This window comes from Pan troglodytes, chromosome 13 (assembly GCF_028858775.2).
Source record: "Pan troglodytes isolate AG18354 chromosome 13, NHGRI_mPanTro3-v2.0_pri, whole genome shotgun sequence".
Classification (NCBI taxonomy): Eukaryota; Metazoa; Chordata; class Mammalia; order Primates; family Hominidae; genus Pan; species Pan troglodytes.
Window position 1 is genome coordinate 133,273,039 of NC_072411.2, and position 12,218 is coordinate 133,285,256.

General features: G+C 45.0%; 1 long non-coding RNA gene across 1 annotated transcript; it reads right to left on the bottom strand.

The window, feature by feature from the left end:
• Positions 1 to 871: 871 nt before the first annotated feature.
• On the bottom strand, positions 872 to 5,378 carry LOC107973953 (uncharacterized). Its single transcript, XR_001716504.2, has 3 exons — positions 5,298 to 5,378; positions 4,701 to 5,111; positions 872 to 1,002 (listed from the first exon to the last, which is right to left on the bottom strand). It is a non-coding gene; the product is annotated as an uncharacterized LOC107973953 (long non-coding RNA).
• Positions 5,379 to 12,218: the final 6,840 nt, after the last annotated feature.

Genomic DNA, 12,218 nt, shown 5'->3' on the forward strand with positions numbered 1-12,218 from the left:
GAACCGGGAAGCGGAGGTTGCAGTGAGCCGAGATTGCACCACTGCACTCCAGCCTGGGAGACAGAGTCTCACTCTGTCTCGATTTTTTTTAAAAAAGGATAAAGCCAGCCCCTCTCTTTCACTCTTCCACTGTCTCACAAGCATTCCTGGTCAGATAGACCTAAATGTAAGCGTTGTGGGCTACTGCACAAAAAGATCACCCGGGTGCAGCTGCAGTCATTGAACTAGAAAAGCCAGAAAGATCCTGGGTGATGTGGAACCAATATTCCACACCGGTGCATCTGAGGATGCTTTAACAGCATCTTGAAATAATAAGACCAGTGCACAGATCCATATTTGTAAGGATGTGCACAGAAGTGCCTTTTATAATTGCATAAAAGTTCATTTTATTAGGGCACTGATTAGAATAAACTATGGTTAATCATATGCATAATACTATTCAGCCTTTTGAAATAATGATGTTGGCCTACAGATGACATGGAAGGATATCCAGAATGTGTATGTCCAGGGAGAAAAGCAGGTCACTGAACACTATATACTGGGCGATCGGTTTGTATAAATGTATTATGGGCAATGAGATCACAGTATAAGGCGTACAGTATGGATGACATCTAGTTTTGAATCCTGCTGTATTCCAGGACATAACACAGTGATTAACAGATTGACACATAGTAGGTTATCAATAAATATTTGTTGAATATACACTTAATTAAAAATCTGGACTGCTAACCCCCTAGTTACTAGTAATAGGAAGATGGGTGATAATTTTTTCTTTTTTAATGACTTTAAGTTTTATTTTTTTCTACAAGAAACGTGCCGAGAAGAGGACTGCAGTGACTGCTTTCAAAATAACACCAGAATAAATACATACGTAGTGTAAGCAAGCGATCACTGTTGTATCAAAAGCCCTTTGTTGTATCTGTTGGTGGCGGAGGCAGCCAGCAGTTAACTGAGGTTCTACTGAGCTCCGTGGACCGCAGAGTTGTCTTCTCAAGTTTGCTTCTAGGGACAAATTAGTGACTTTATGATGTCAATCTGTCCCAAGTCCATGGCCAAAGAGAAAAAAATAATGCTGAAAAAGTCAAAATTCTTAGAATTCTTAGAGAATTATAAAACTGCATAGGGGCTGGGCATGGTGGCTCATGCCTGTAATCCCAGCAATTTGGGAGGCTGAGGCAGGCGGATGACCTGAGGTCAGGGGTTTGAGACCAGCCTGGCCAACATGGTGAAACTCCGTCTCTACTAAAAATATAAAAATTAGCCGGGCATGGTGGCGTGTGCCTGTAGTCCCAGATACTCGGGAGGCTGAGGCAGGAGAATCGCTTGAACCCAGGAGATGGAGGTTGCAGTGAACTGAAATTGTACCACTGCACTTCAGCCTGGGCAACAGAGTGAGACTCTGTCTCCAAAAAGAAAACAAACAAAAAAAAAACTGCACAAGGATATGAATTTCTGAATAGATTTCTGAGTCACATTCCACTATCCAGAGAATAAAGATAAGTTCATAATTATGGTGTCCAGTATCAAGTACATACCAGAAAAAGACTTTTTAAAGGATGCAAGTAGATAACAATTCTTTCTTTCTTTCTTTTTCTTTTCTTTTTTTTTATTTTTTGAGACAGAGTCTCGCTCTGTGGCCAGGCTGGAGTGCAGTGGCGCGATCTCAGCTCACTGCAACCTCCACCTCCCGGGTTCAAGCAATTCTCCTGCCTCAGCCTCCCAAGTAACTGGGACTACAGGCGTGCACCACCACTTCCAGCTAATTTTTGCATTTTTAGTAGAGACAGGATTGCACCATGTTGGCCAGGATGCTGTCAATCTATTGACCTCGTGATCTGCCAGCCTCAGACTCCCAAAGTGCTGGGATTACAGACGTGAACCACCGAGCCTGGCCGATGACAATTCTTTCTACCACAGTAAACACAGGAGTGGTAACAAAATGATTATTCTCAGACTAAAATGAAAACTTAAAACCCAATAAAATCCCTGAGCTTCCAGGATCAGAGAATGGCACAGAGAGCAGTGTAAGAGGCCAGGAGAAAATATAAGATTTTAAATATTTTATGTGTACCTTTCTTTTTATTTTCCACTGACTAAAAAATAAAGGAAAAATATTTAAGTTAACTCACAAAATACTTTTTTTAAAAAAAGACATGGAGGACATTAGGAAGAAGGGAAAGAAAATTAGGTCAAAAGAAATAAAGTGAATCCAGGGATGAGATTAATACACAAAATGTTTGCCTTGAAAGTCCTTTACACTTGCTAGATATGGGTCACAATTTGACTCAGCTTCCCAGCAGCCTATACAAAGAAGAAACAAGACCAGCTGTATTACTCACAATGTCCATTGGATAAAAACAAATCTAGTGCTCAGAAGAAGACAAATTCCAAGACCAGAAAGGTATTTCTTCCATGTGTTTCTATCCAAATGGCCTGTGTCACGTAGTAAACAAGGCCCTAAAACCATCTTTACAGTAAACAAAACAATGAGTACCTCGAGGATTGTTAACCTCCCTTATTTAAGTTAACACATTAACCCATGTGAGTGTAAATAAAGCAATCCTACAGGGGTGGAAAGCATGGGGTCATCCAAGCTGCCATATTCAATCCCCAAAATAAATGCTAATGAGGAATGGAGCTCTCTCGTGCATGAATGAATGTGTGACTGCCCATGATACTGTGATACAATAAAAAATATATATTTAGTCTTCATCCCACGTTCCTGGCACAGAGCTCCTAAAACCCTTGGAATTTCTGAGTGATAGGAGTGAGGAGTATTTGTTACTTATCATAAGGCTTCTTCAACCAAACCTGAGTTTATCTAATAAGCTGACACTTGGAGGCTGGGGCTGATGGCCAGAGGAAATAACCATGTATTTTAAAGGGTTGGAACTTTCAGCTCCTTTATTCCCCATTCCCCTGACCCCTACTCCCCAAACACCCCCACCCCCAGAGAGTGGAGAAGGGCTACAGATTGAGGTAATCACTAATGACCAAAGATTTAATCAATCATGTCTACATAACCAGAACCTCTATAAAAACCCCAAACAGGCCAGGTGCAGTGGCTTATGAGTGTAATCCCAGCATTTTGAAAGGCTGAGGTGGGAGGATCACTTGAGGTCAGGAGATTGAGACTAGCTTGGCCAACGTAGCAAAACCCTGTCTCTACTAAAAATACAAAAATTAGCTGAGCGTGGTAGCCTTCACCTATAATCCCAGCTACTTGGGAGGTTGAGGCACGAGAATCACTTGAACTCATGGGATAGAGGTTGCAGTGAGCTGAGATCCTGCCATTACACTCCAGCCTGGGTGACAGAGCGAGACTCTGTCAAAAACAAACAAACAAAAAAGGCATTTGGAGAGCTTCTGGGTGGGTGAGTATCCATTCTGGGAGAGTGGTGCACTCCAACTTCATGAGGACAGAAACTCCTCTGCTCGGGAGCCTGTGGGACCTTTCCCTTTGTACCTGCTCCTCACCTGGCTTCCATCTGTGCCCTTTATTGTATCCCATATAATAACCAGCAAACACAAATTAAGTGTTTCCCTGAGTTATGTGAGCTGTTAGAACCAATTACGGGACCTGAGGAAGGGTTCACAGGAGGCCCCAATTTGTAGCCAAGTCAGACAGAAGTGTGAATAACCTGGGGGCCCACTATTTGAGATTGGCATCTGAAGTGGGGGGCAGGATTGTGGGACTGAGCCCTTAACCTGCATGCTTTGATGGAACTCTAGTTTGTTCATGCTAGAATTGAATCACTGGACACCCAGCTGGTATCCTCAGAGAATTGGGGAATTTCGTGATATGGAAAAGCCACGTATTTGGTGCCAGAAGTGCTGTGAGTAGAGAGCACGCTTTTTCTTTGTACTGCCATGGAGACAAGTCTTCCTAAATGTTTCTTCAATTCGACAAAATGTTTGCTAAGTATTGAACAGCAGTGAGTTTGAGGTTGTGGCTCTGATCTAACAAGGATCCAGAATATTCCACATTGCTGGTTAAGCGTAAATCTCAATGTTTGAATAGACAGCTGCGCAGGGTTAACAACCTCTTCTGAAATTCAAGGGGCCCAAATAGAGGCCACCAGAACCCCCACAGAGCGGGGCCAAGCAGGACCCAGACAGGCCACTCCAGTTTCAACTTCAGACTCACACACAAATGACTGGGCCCCAAATTCTTGTATCAGTGTTCCTGACCTTTTCAGGTTCAGGAACCATTTTTAATGCTCCCCATGTGTATAATAGTAATTGTACTGTTGGAACTGGTTGACTGAAAAATATACACAATGGCCAGGTGTTGTGGCTCACTCCTGTAATCCCAGCACTTTGGGAGGCCGAGGTGGACAGTTCACTTGAGGTCAGGAGTTTGAGACCAGCCTGGTCAACATGGTGAAACCCCATTGCTACTAAAAATACAAAAATTGGCCAGGCATGGTGGTGGGTGCCTGTAATCCCAGCTACTCGGGAGGCTGAGGCACGAGAATCACTTGAACCCAAGAGACGGAGGTTGCGGTGAGCCAAGGTCGCACCACTGCACTCCAGCCTGGGTGACAGAGCGAGACTTCATCTCAAAATAAAATAAAATAAAATAAAGTGTACACAATGACAGACTCCTTGTTAAAATTTATGCATGTAATAAATACTCATTGTAGAAAACCCAACCACACAAAAATCAAAGATTTTTTTTAAATCACCATTTTGCTTACCTGGTGCCCAGATAGATATCATTCTATTGGAGTGGGAGGTCTTTTGGGCAGGTGGGGTGCCAGGGTCTATCTACTTCTCTCTAGGGAAGCCAACGGAGAATCAAATATTCTCTCTTCCAGGCTCTTTATAACTAGTACATAGTCATGTGATCTGAGCTTAGCCAATCAGATGCTCCTGCCAAGGGCTTTGGATTGTGAGGAAGTGATGCAAAGGCCCTGTGGTCAACCAGAGATTTTTCACAATGGCTGCAGCAGAGTCAAGGGTCCAATAGCATGGTCCTGAGGGGCCAGCAGCAATAATGCCAGGGCCAGCATCCCAAGATGACTGTTCCTGGTCTCCCTGATTCCAGCAGAACATCCCAGAGGGGCTTCTTTGATATGTCCCTTGAATTAAGTGGATGCCAGGTCCCCCTGAGAAAAGACCATGTGATAACATCAAAAATATATTCTCTGTTTTAGCCCTTCCTTTCCCACAGGGGAACTGACCATGGACCAGGGAAACTACAGTGGGGAAAGGGATGATCCAGACCTTTGAGGGGGTTTGGGACAGTAACTGTAAACTGACACAGACCCCCTGGGGAACAGAACACTACTGACAAATTTGATGGGATTCCTGTTCATGGTAGACCTGATGGAATCCTGAACCCATCACTTCTCCAGTGCCTGGGTGTAGAGTTGGAATGGATCCCCTAAGCTACAGGCGGAATCTCCACACTGGCTCTGTGACCCAAAAAGTAAGGGCCATTATGACAGAGGGAGCAAAGGGAAGCCCTTGGACCCTCCCCAGTCCCTTCAACAAAATAGCAAATCTAGAGGAACACTGCGTCCCTGCTGGGAACATAGATGTTGATATCACCGTGAATGAGTCAAAAGGGGTGTGTGTGTGTGTGTGTGTGTGTGTGTGTGTGCACGCGTGCGCGCACATGTGGAGGCAGTGGGTGATTCCCCTCACAGCTCTACATAACTCTCCCGTCTTCTGGCCAGTGCAGAATGGTGGCTCCTGGAGGGGTGGACAGCAGCACATTGTCTGCATCTTGCTCGTGGGCTCTGTGCTGGGTGGACCTTAGCCACCTCACCATCCTGCAGGACATCGTGCTGGTCCACTGCACTGACCCTATCAGGCCTAGGACTTGGTGAGGTGCCTTAGATGCTCCAGAAGTTACTTATATTCACCAATGGCCTCCTTATGGCTTCCAATAGGAAATAAGTGAACGGGTAGATTAATTACTCAGTGTTTTATACAAATAGATTGGACAAGGCTTGGCTCTTAAAGACAGCAATCCCAAATAGCTGCAAGATGTTTAGCTTTTTTCTTTTCTACTTTGTTTAATATATTTTCTAATCAAAGTATGTAATAATATACATAGATTTTTTTTAGGGCAAGTAGAATAGCTTTTACAATGGAAACAAAGCCGCCTCCTGGTTTTCCTTCCAACTCTGAGCTCCACTCCAAAAAGGCCACCGCTTTTTTAATGTAAACTTGTTATTATATTAAGAAAAGGACATAAATCATAAGTGACCAGCTCAATACATTTTTACAAAGTGAACACACCTATGTAAACAACACATACTTTTAACAACTCAGGTTTGAGTTTTTGGGCGGTTACTTCCATGCAGCAAAATAAGATCCTCATGTACTACTTTATTTATTTTAGTATTATTATTATTATTATTATTATTATCATTATTATTTTGAGACAGGGTCTTGCTCTGTTGCCCAGGTTGGAGGGCAGTGGCACTATCTCAGCTAACTGCAACCTCTGCCTCCCAGGTTCAAGTGATTCTCCTGCCTCAGCCTCCTGAGTAGATGGGATTACAGGAGCTCACCACTATGCCCAGCTAATTTTTGTAGTTTTAGTAGAGACGGGGCTTCACCATGTTGGCCAGGCTGGTCTCAAATTTCTGACCTCAAGTGATCTGCCTGCCTCGGCCTCCCAAAGTGCTGGGACTACAGGCATGAGCCACTGCGCCTGGCCTTAACTTTAATAAACCTATTTTTGAGTAGACAGTTCATTCCTGTGGAACAAAATTCAAAAGAAACAAATGGATAGGCAGTGTTAAATGTCCCTCCCACCCATAAATCTTAACCTGTCAGTTCCCTTTGTCAGAAGCCATCCTGTTACCAGTAGCTTGGATTTCCTTCTAAAGGCAATCTATTATTTGACCTATTTTAAATATTTTATTTAATAATTTATGTCCTATCTCAATATAAAACAATTTAAGGAAGATGTTGGGTTATACAATTTGAAGGGCAGAATTACTCTCAAAGCAGTGAAAACTGACAACACCAAAGAAGTAAGGTGTTCACTGAGCTTTTCCAAATATCGTTAACAATTCATAGAAAGATACTGATTCTTTTGGCCTTTCCCTCATGGTAGCAAGATGGCTGCCGTAGCTCCAAATATCAAGTCTTCACACAACATTCTGTGAAGCAAGGAAGATGATGGCCCCAAAAGGGCCTGTCAACTTCCCTAGTCAGGGAAGGAAATCTTTCCTGGAAATCTCTGCTTGTCTTGGACAAGCTAGAATTGAGCAGCATGCCCACCTCAAGACCAATCACTAGCAATGAAGAACAGTTGGCTTCATCTATTCACGCTTCAACCCCTGAGGCTGGGTCCATTGCTTTTATACCAAAATCAGAGCTCAGTAAGCATGAGTGGCCAATGAGCAGAAAACCAACAGTGTCTGCCACAGCCAGTACCTTTGTCCTGTCACTGTCTAAACCTGAAAACCAATCTAAACTAAGTTGTTAATCAGGCCATGGAAATAAATCAACCTTGGAAGAGAATGATGATAGCATACCTTCTAGACCTGTGCTGTCCAATATGGGAGCCACTAGCCACACGTGCCATTTAAACTTTACATTACTTAAAATTAAACAAAACTTTAAATGCAGTTCCTCAGTCACACAAGCCACATCTCAGCTGTTCAATAGCCTCATGTGACTAGTGGCTACTGTACTGGATAGCACAGATTTAGAACATTTTCTTCATTGCAGAAAGCTCTATTGGCAACCACTGCCTGTCCATCTGCCGCTACCACTGATAAGAGGCTTCTCTAAAGTGGTGGAGAGTTTCTCTAAAGTGGTGAGGTGGTGCCACCTTAGTGTCATTAGCAACACCGCCATCATCTTTGTCCAGTGCAACCTGAAATTGGTAAGCTGAACATCCTCTAGCCAGTGATCACAGAAGCTCCGTGTCCTGCAGAGTCACGTCAGGGTCAGTCACAGAGCTCTGACAAGATCTGGTGCAGAGGAACCTCATGTTTCCATGCACTCACTGAGCCCATCTTCCTGACCGGGTTCTTGATCCACCCCTCTGGGAAAGAGAGGCACTGGCCAGGAGCTGGCTTGGGCAACTAAGGTTATCATAAGATTATTTTAATGGTCACCTTGTTCTATATCAGGCACCTCGTGAACGATGATCATGAAGTCACCCACTGCCCATTGCCCCAACACTTGCACACTTCCTATTTTTTCATCAGCCAGGGACCGAGGAGCTGCAGAAAGTGAACGGAATGAGACATACAGATACAGGGGTAGGGCGTCTGTGGTGGGCACCGGCCCTCATGCCTACCCCACAGATACAGCTCACATTGTATTTGATAGTCTATAAAAGGGCACCTGCTCTGAGACTTGGGGGAGGAATAAGGTTGCCTCCAGTAATAACTGCTCTTTGCTCCACTTTAACCTCAACGGGCCTGATAGTTGAGGTGCCAGCTTGGGTGCAGTTGGTGCAGCCCTGTCCTGGGGGAGGGAAAGGCCAACCAGGGTCCCATTCAACTCTTAGAGACCATGGTTTCTTCCTGGCCAATTTTGGCTGGTGCCATTCTCCCAGGAGGGGACCTTGGGAGACTTACACTGAAGCTCTAACTTGATCTGGCCCAGTAGATTTGAAAGGAGGCCCAAACTGAGTGGCTTCGAAGTCACCATATGTCCTTGCTGCACAAATGAGCTGCTGTTCTCCTCCTCACCCCTACTGGGGCCTCAGATGCTCACAGATCCCCACGAAGTCACCTTGCAGCTGTGGCCACCAAGGTGACAGGTGTAGACACTCTCCCCACAGTTATGTGCCAGGTGTCGGCTGACGGAAGACTGCCCCCACTGTGATGCCCTCAGCCAGTACAGGTGTGTCCTGGGGGCCTGCCTGCCCCTCCTCCTGGCACCACTGACTAGTCCAGGGCTCAGCAGGAGCATGATAGGCACGGGAGCCTGGCCTCTGCCCGTCAGCATTTCCTGCAGGCTTCTTCAATCCCATTTATGCCTAGTGTTCCATTATTGGAACGCTAAGCATGTGGGAGTTATTTATATCCTGCTGCTCAAGGTCACTGCCAAGGTCTGATTTTTCGCACATGTCTGCAATTCAAAAAATTGCAACCTCCTGTATAAGTGGGTTAACAAACCTTCACCAGACCCCTAAAGTTCAGGCGAAATTGAGATATTTGACCCCCATAGGAACACCAGCTGGCACAGAGATCTGCATTCCTGGTGCCCTGATGGGAACCAGCCTGGGCCTGGCAGAGGAGGAAACGAGGTCCCAGCACACCGGCGAGCAGGCCTGCTCCACCTCAGGGGCCCCCAGCACTTGTCAGACCCAGTTTCAAGTTTCCAGCCCCTCTTCCCACCTCAGCCTCTTTCCTCCATGGGTCCTGGGGGCTCCTCCAATTTCCTTTCCCTCTGAGGTCTTCCTCATGTTAAAGATCTTCCTCCCTCCACCTGGCTCCCCAGGAAGCCAGAAAGTCTCCCCAGGTCCAGCCTTCCTTGTAGCCCCCAAATCAAACATCTTAGGAAAAAGAGGAAAAGTACAGGGAGAGAAGAGAGGAAGGAAAGGAAAGAAGAGAGAAAGGGGGAGGTGGGGAGAGGGGAAGGGGGGAAAGGAAGAAAGAAGGAGAGGAGAATAGGGCGACAGAGTGTGAGTAAAGAGGGAAAAGGAGCTGGTAAGCAACTAGAGGGAGATTACTCCTTGTTTTCCAAACCAGCACTTTCTGGTCACTTTTTTTTTTTTTTTTTTTTTTTGGAGACAAGTCCTTGATCTCTCACCCAGGCTGGAGTGCAGTGGCACAATCACGGCTCACTGCAGCCTCGACCTCTCGGGCTCAAGCCATCCACCCACCCCAACCTCCCAAGGAGTAACTGTGACTAGATACACACTGCCATACCCAACTAGCTGTTTGATTTTTGTTTGTTTGTTTATTTAGGGATGGGGTCTCGCTATGATGCCCAGGCTGGTCTAAAACTCCTGGGCTCAAGAAATCCTTCCACCTCAGTTTCCCAAAGTACCGGGATTACAGGTGTCAGCCACCACACCAGTCTCTCATCACTTGATTCCCACCAAATTCTGTTTAAGTGAACATGAAGAGGTAAAGTATTTCAAAAATCCCAGTTTACTTTATATCTTCATTGAACTCCAGAGAAAGAAGAAGTCCATTAATTGTATGATGCTTTTCTAGGGTGTGGTGGGAGAGGAGGAAGAAAGATTCTTGGCATCTTGCCTTTTTAAAAAAATAAAAAAAAGATCTTTGCAGTTTCCTGTTAATTTAATACCAGAACCTTTGCTGTGTAAATAACACAGATAAAGATAAACTTTACTGGCCCTGGACTCCAACCTTTGTTTAACATTCCACCCCCCTCTGATCCATCCCCCATCCCGCCTATGGAAATTTGTAATTAGTTGTGGAGATTTAGAGGCTGAGAATATATAGTTCAGGAGGCAGAGCATGTTGGTTTTAGACAAGCCTTGTAAGAATGTGCTAAAAATCCCAGTATATCTGACAGTGCTTCTCTAGAACTTGTCTTTCTCTCTTCCTCAGAGGTGACCTGGATGGGGTTAATTCCCTTTCTGGTCAACTTGTAGGTTTCACCCTGGCTCTGCCACCCACCCTCCCAGTTTATTATACCCACTTAGGCTGTGCTTTGCTGGCATGGCCTTGCACTGTTATTTAGACAGGTGATTTAATCCCTCTTACTTGCTATTATTGAGCACTCTTAGTTCTTTTTTTTTTTTTTTTTTTTTTTTTTAAGATAGTCTCACTCTGTCACCCAGGCTGGAGTACACTGGTATAATCTTGGCTCACCGCAACTTCCGTCTCCTGGGTTCAAGCGAGTCTCCTGCCTCAGCCTCCCAAGTAGCTGGGATTACAGGCACACACCACCATGCCCAGCTAATTTTTGTATTTTTATTAGAGACGGGGTTTCACCATTTTGGCCAGGCTGGTCTTGAACTCCTGACTTCAGATGATCTGCCGGCCTCGGTGTCCAAATTGCTGGGGTAACAGGAGTGAGCCACCATGCCCAGCCAGATTTAGTTCCCTTTTTGATAGGGCACTTCCTCCAATAGTGTTTTCAAAGAGGGGCTATATGTGATATGCCTTCTGATTCTTTATATACCTGATAATTTAGCTAGAAATCCAAATCTAGGGTCAAAGTTATTTTTCTTTGATACTTTAAAACAATTTTTCCATTTTTTCTTAAACCCAATGTTGTTGCTAAGAAATCTGAAGTCAACCAGATTTTTGTTCCTTCCTCAGTCCTTCTACTACCCAGCTTCTGGGAATACAGGTGTCATGGCCCAAGCTTTAGCAGCCAATTTGGATTATGAAGATGTCAGAGGGCAATAGTGACTTGGTATGAAATTTGAGTCTTCAAACACCTAGTAAAGCAGAACTATTATACTATTTCAGCCATAAACTGTCCATCCCCAAACATCTACAAAAGACAAAAAGAAATTTTCATTGTTATTAGTGTTGTCTGTGTTATTAAGAAATGAATCTTAATTCATATATCCATTAAACCTGCTTTGTTTTATACTTTCCAGAAGCCTAGCTGTTTTTATTTTTTATTTTATTTTATTCATTTATTTATTTTTTGAGACAGAGTTTCGCTCTTGATGCCCAGGCTGGAGTGCAATGGCACGATCTCAGCTCACCAAAACCTCCACCTCCTGGGTTCAAGCCATTCTCCTGCCTTAGCCTCCCAAGTAGCTGGGACTACAGGCATGCACCACCATGCCTGGCTAATTTTGTATTTTTAGTAGAGACAGGATTTCTCCATGTTGGTCAGGCTGGCCTCCAACCCCCGACCTCAGATGATCCACCTGCCTTGGCCTCCCAAAGTGCTGGGATTACAGACACAAGCCACAGCGCCCAGCCCCAGAAGTCTAATTATTTTTCCCAGTGAATTCATGTTTCCCTAGATATCAGCTACTTTGGCTGGCGATAGGTACACCTGGAAGAGACTAAAACCTAGGCTCTTCCTACATATCCCACCTGGGAGCTTAAGGAATGGGGGTGTGATGGGACTTGCCTCTGGCATCAAATGTGAATGTAGCCACTCCCCACGTGCCACCCTCACACACACCAGACACCCCACTCAGGGAACTTCTGGGCACTCTCCCCTGGCCAATCCTCTTTCATGAGGCAGGTCTCGTGGTTGGAATTCCTGACCCATGAAGTGGGAAGAAGAGGCTGCCGGGTCTGGTTTTTCTGTGCTGCTAGCCCCAGCCTGATATGCCATCCCTGGCT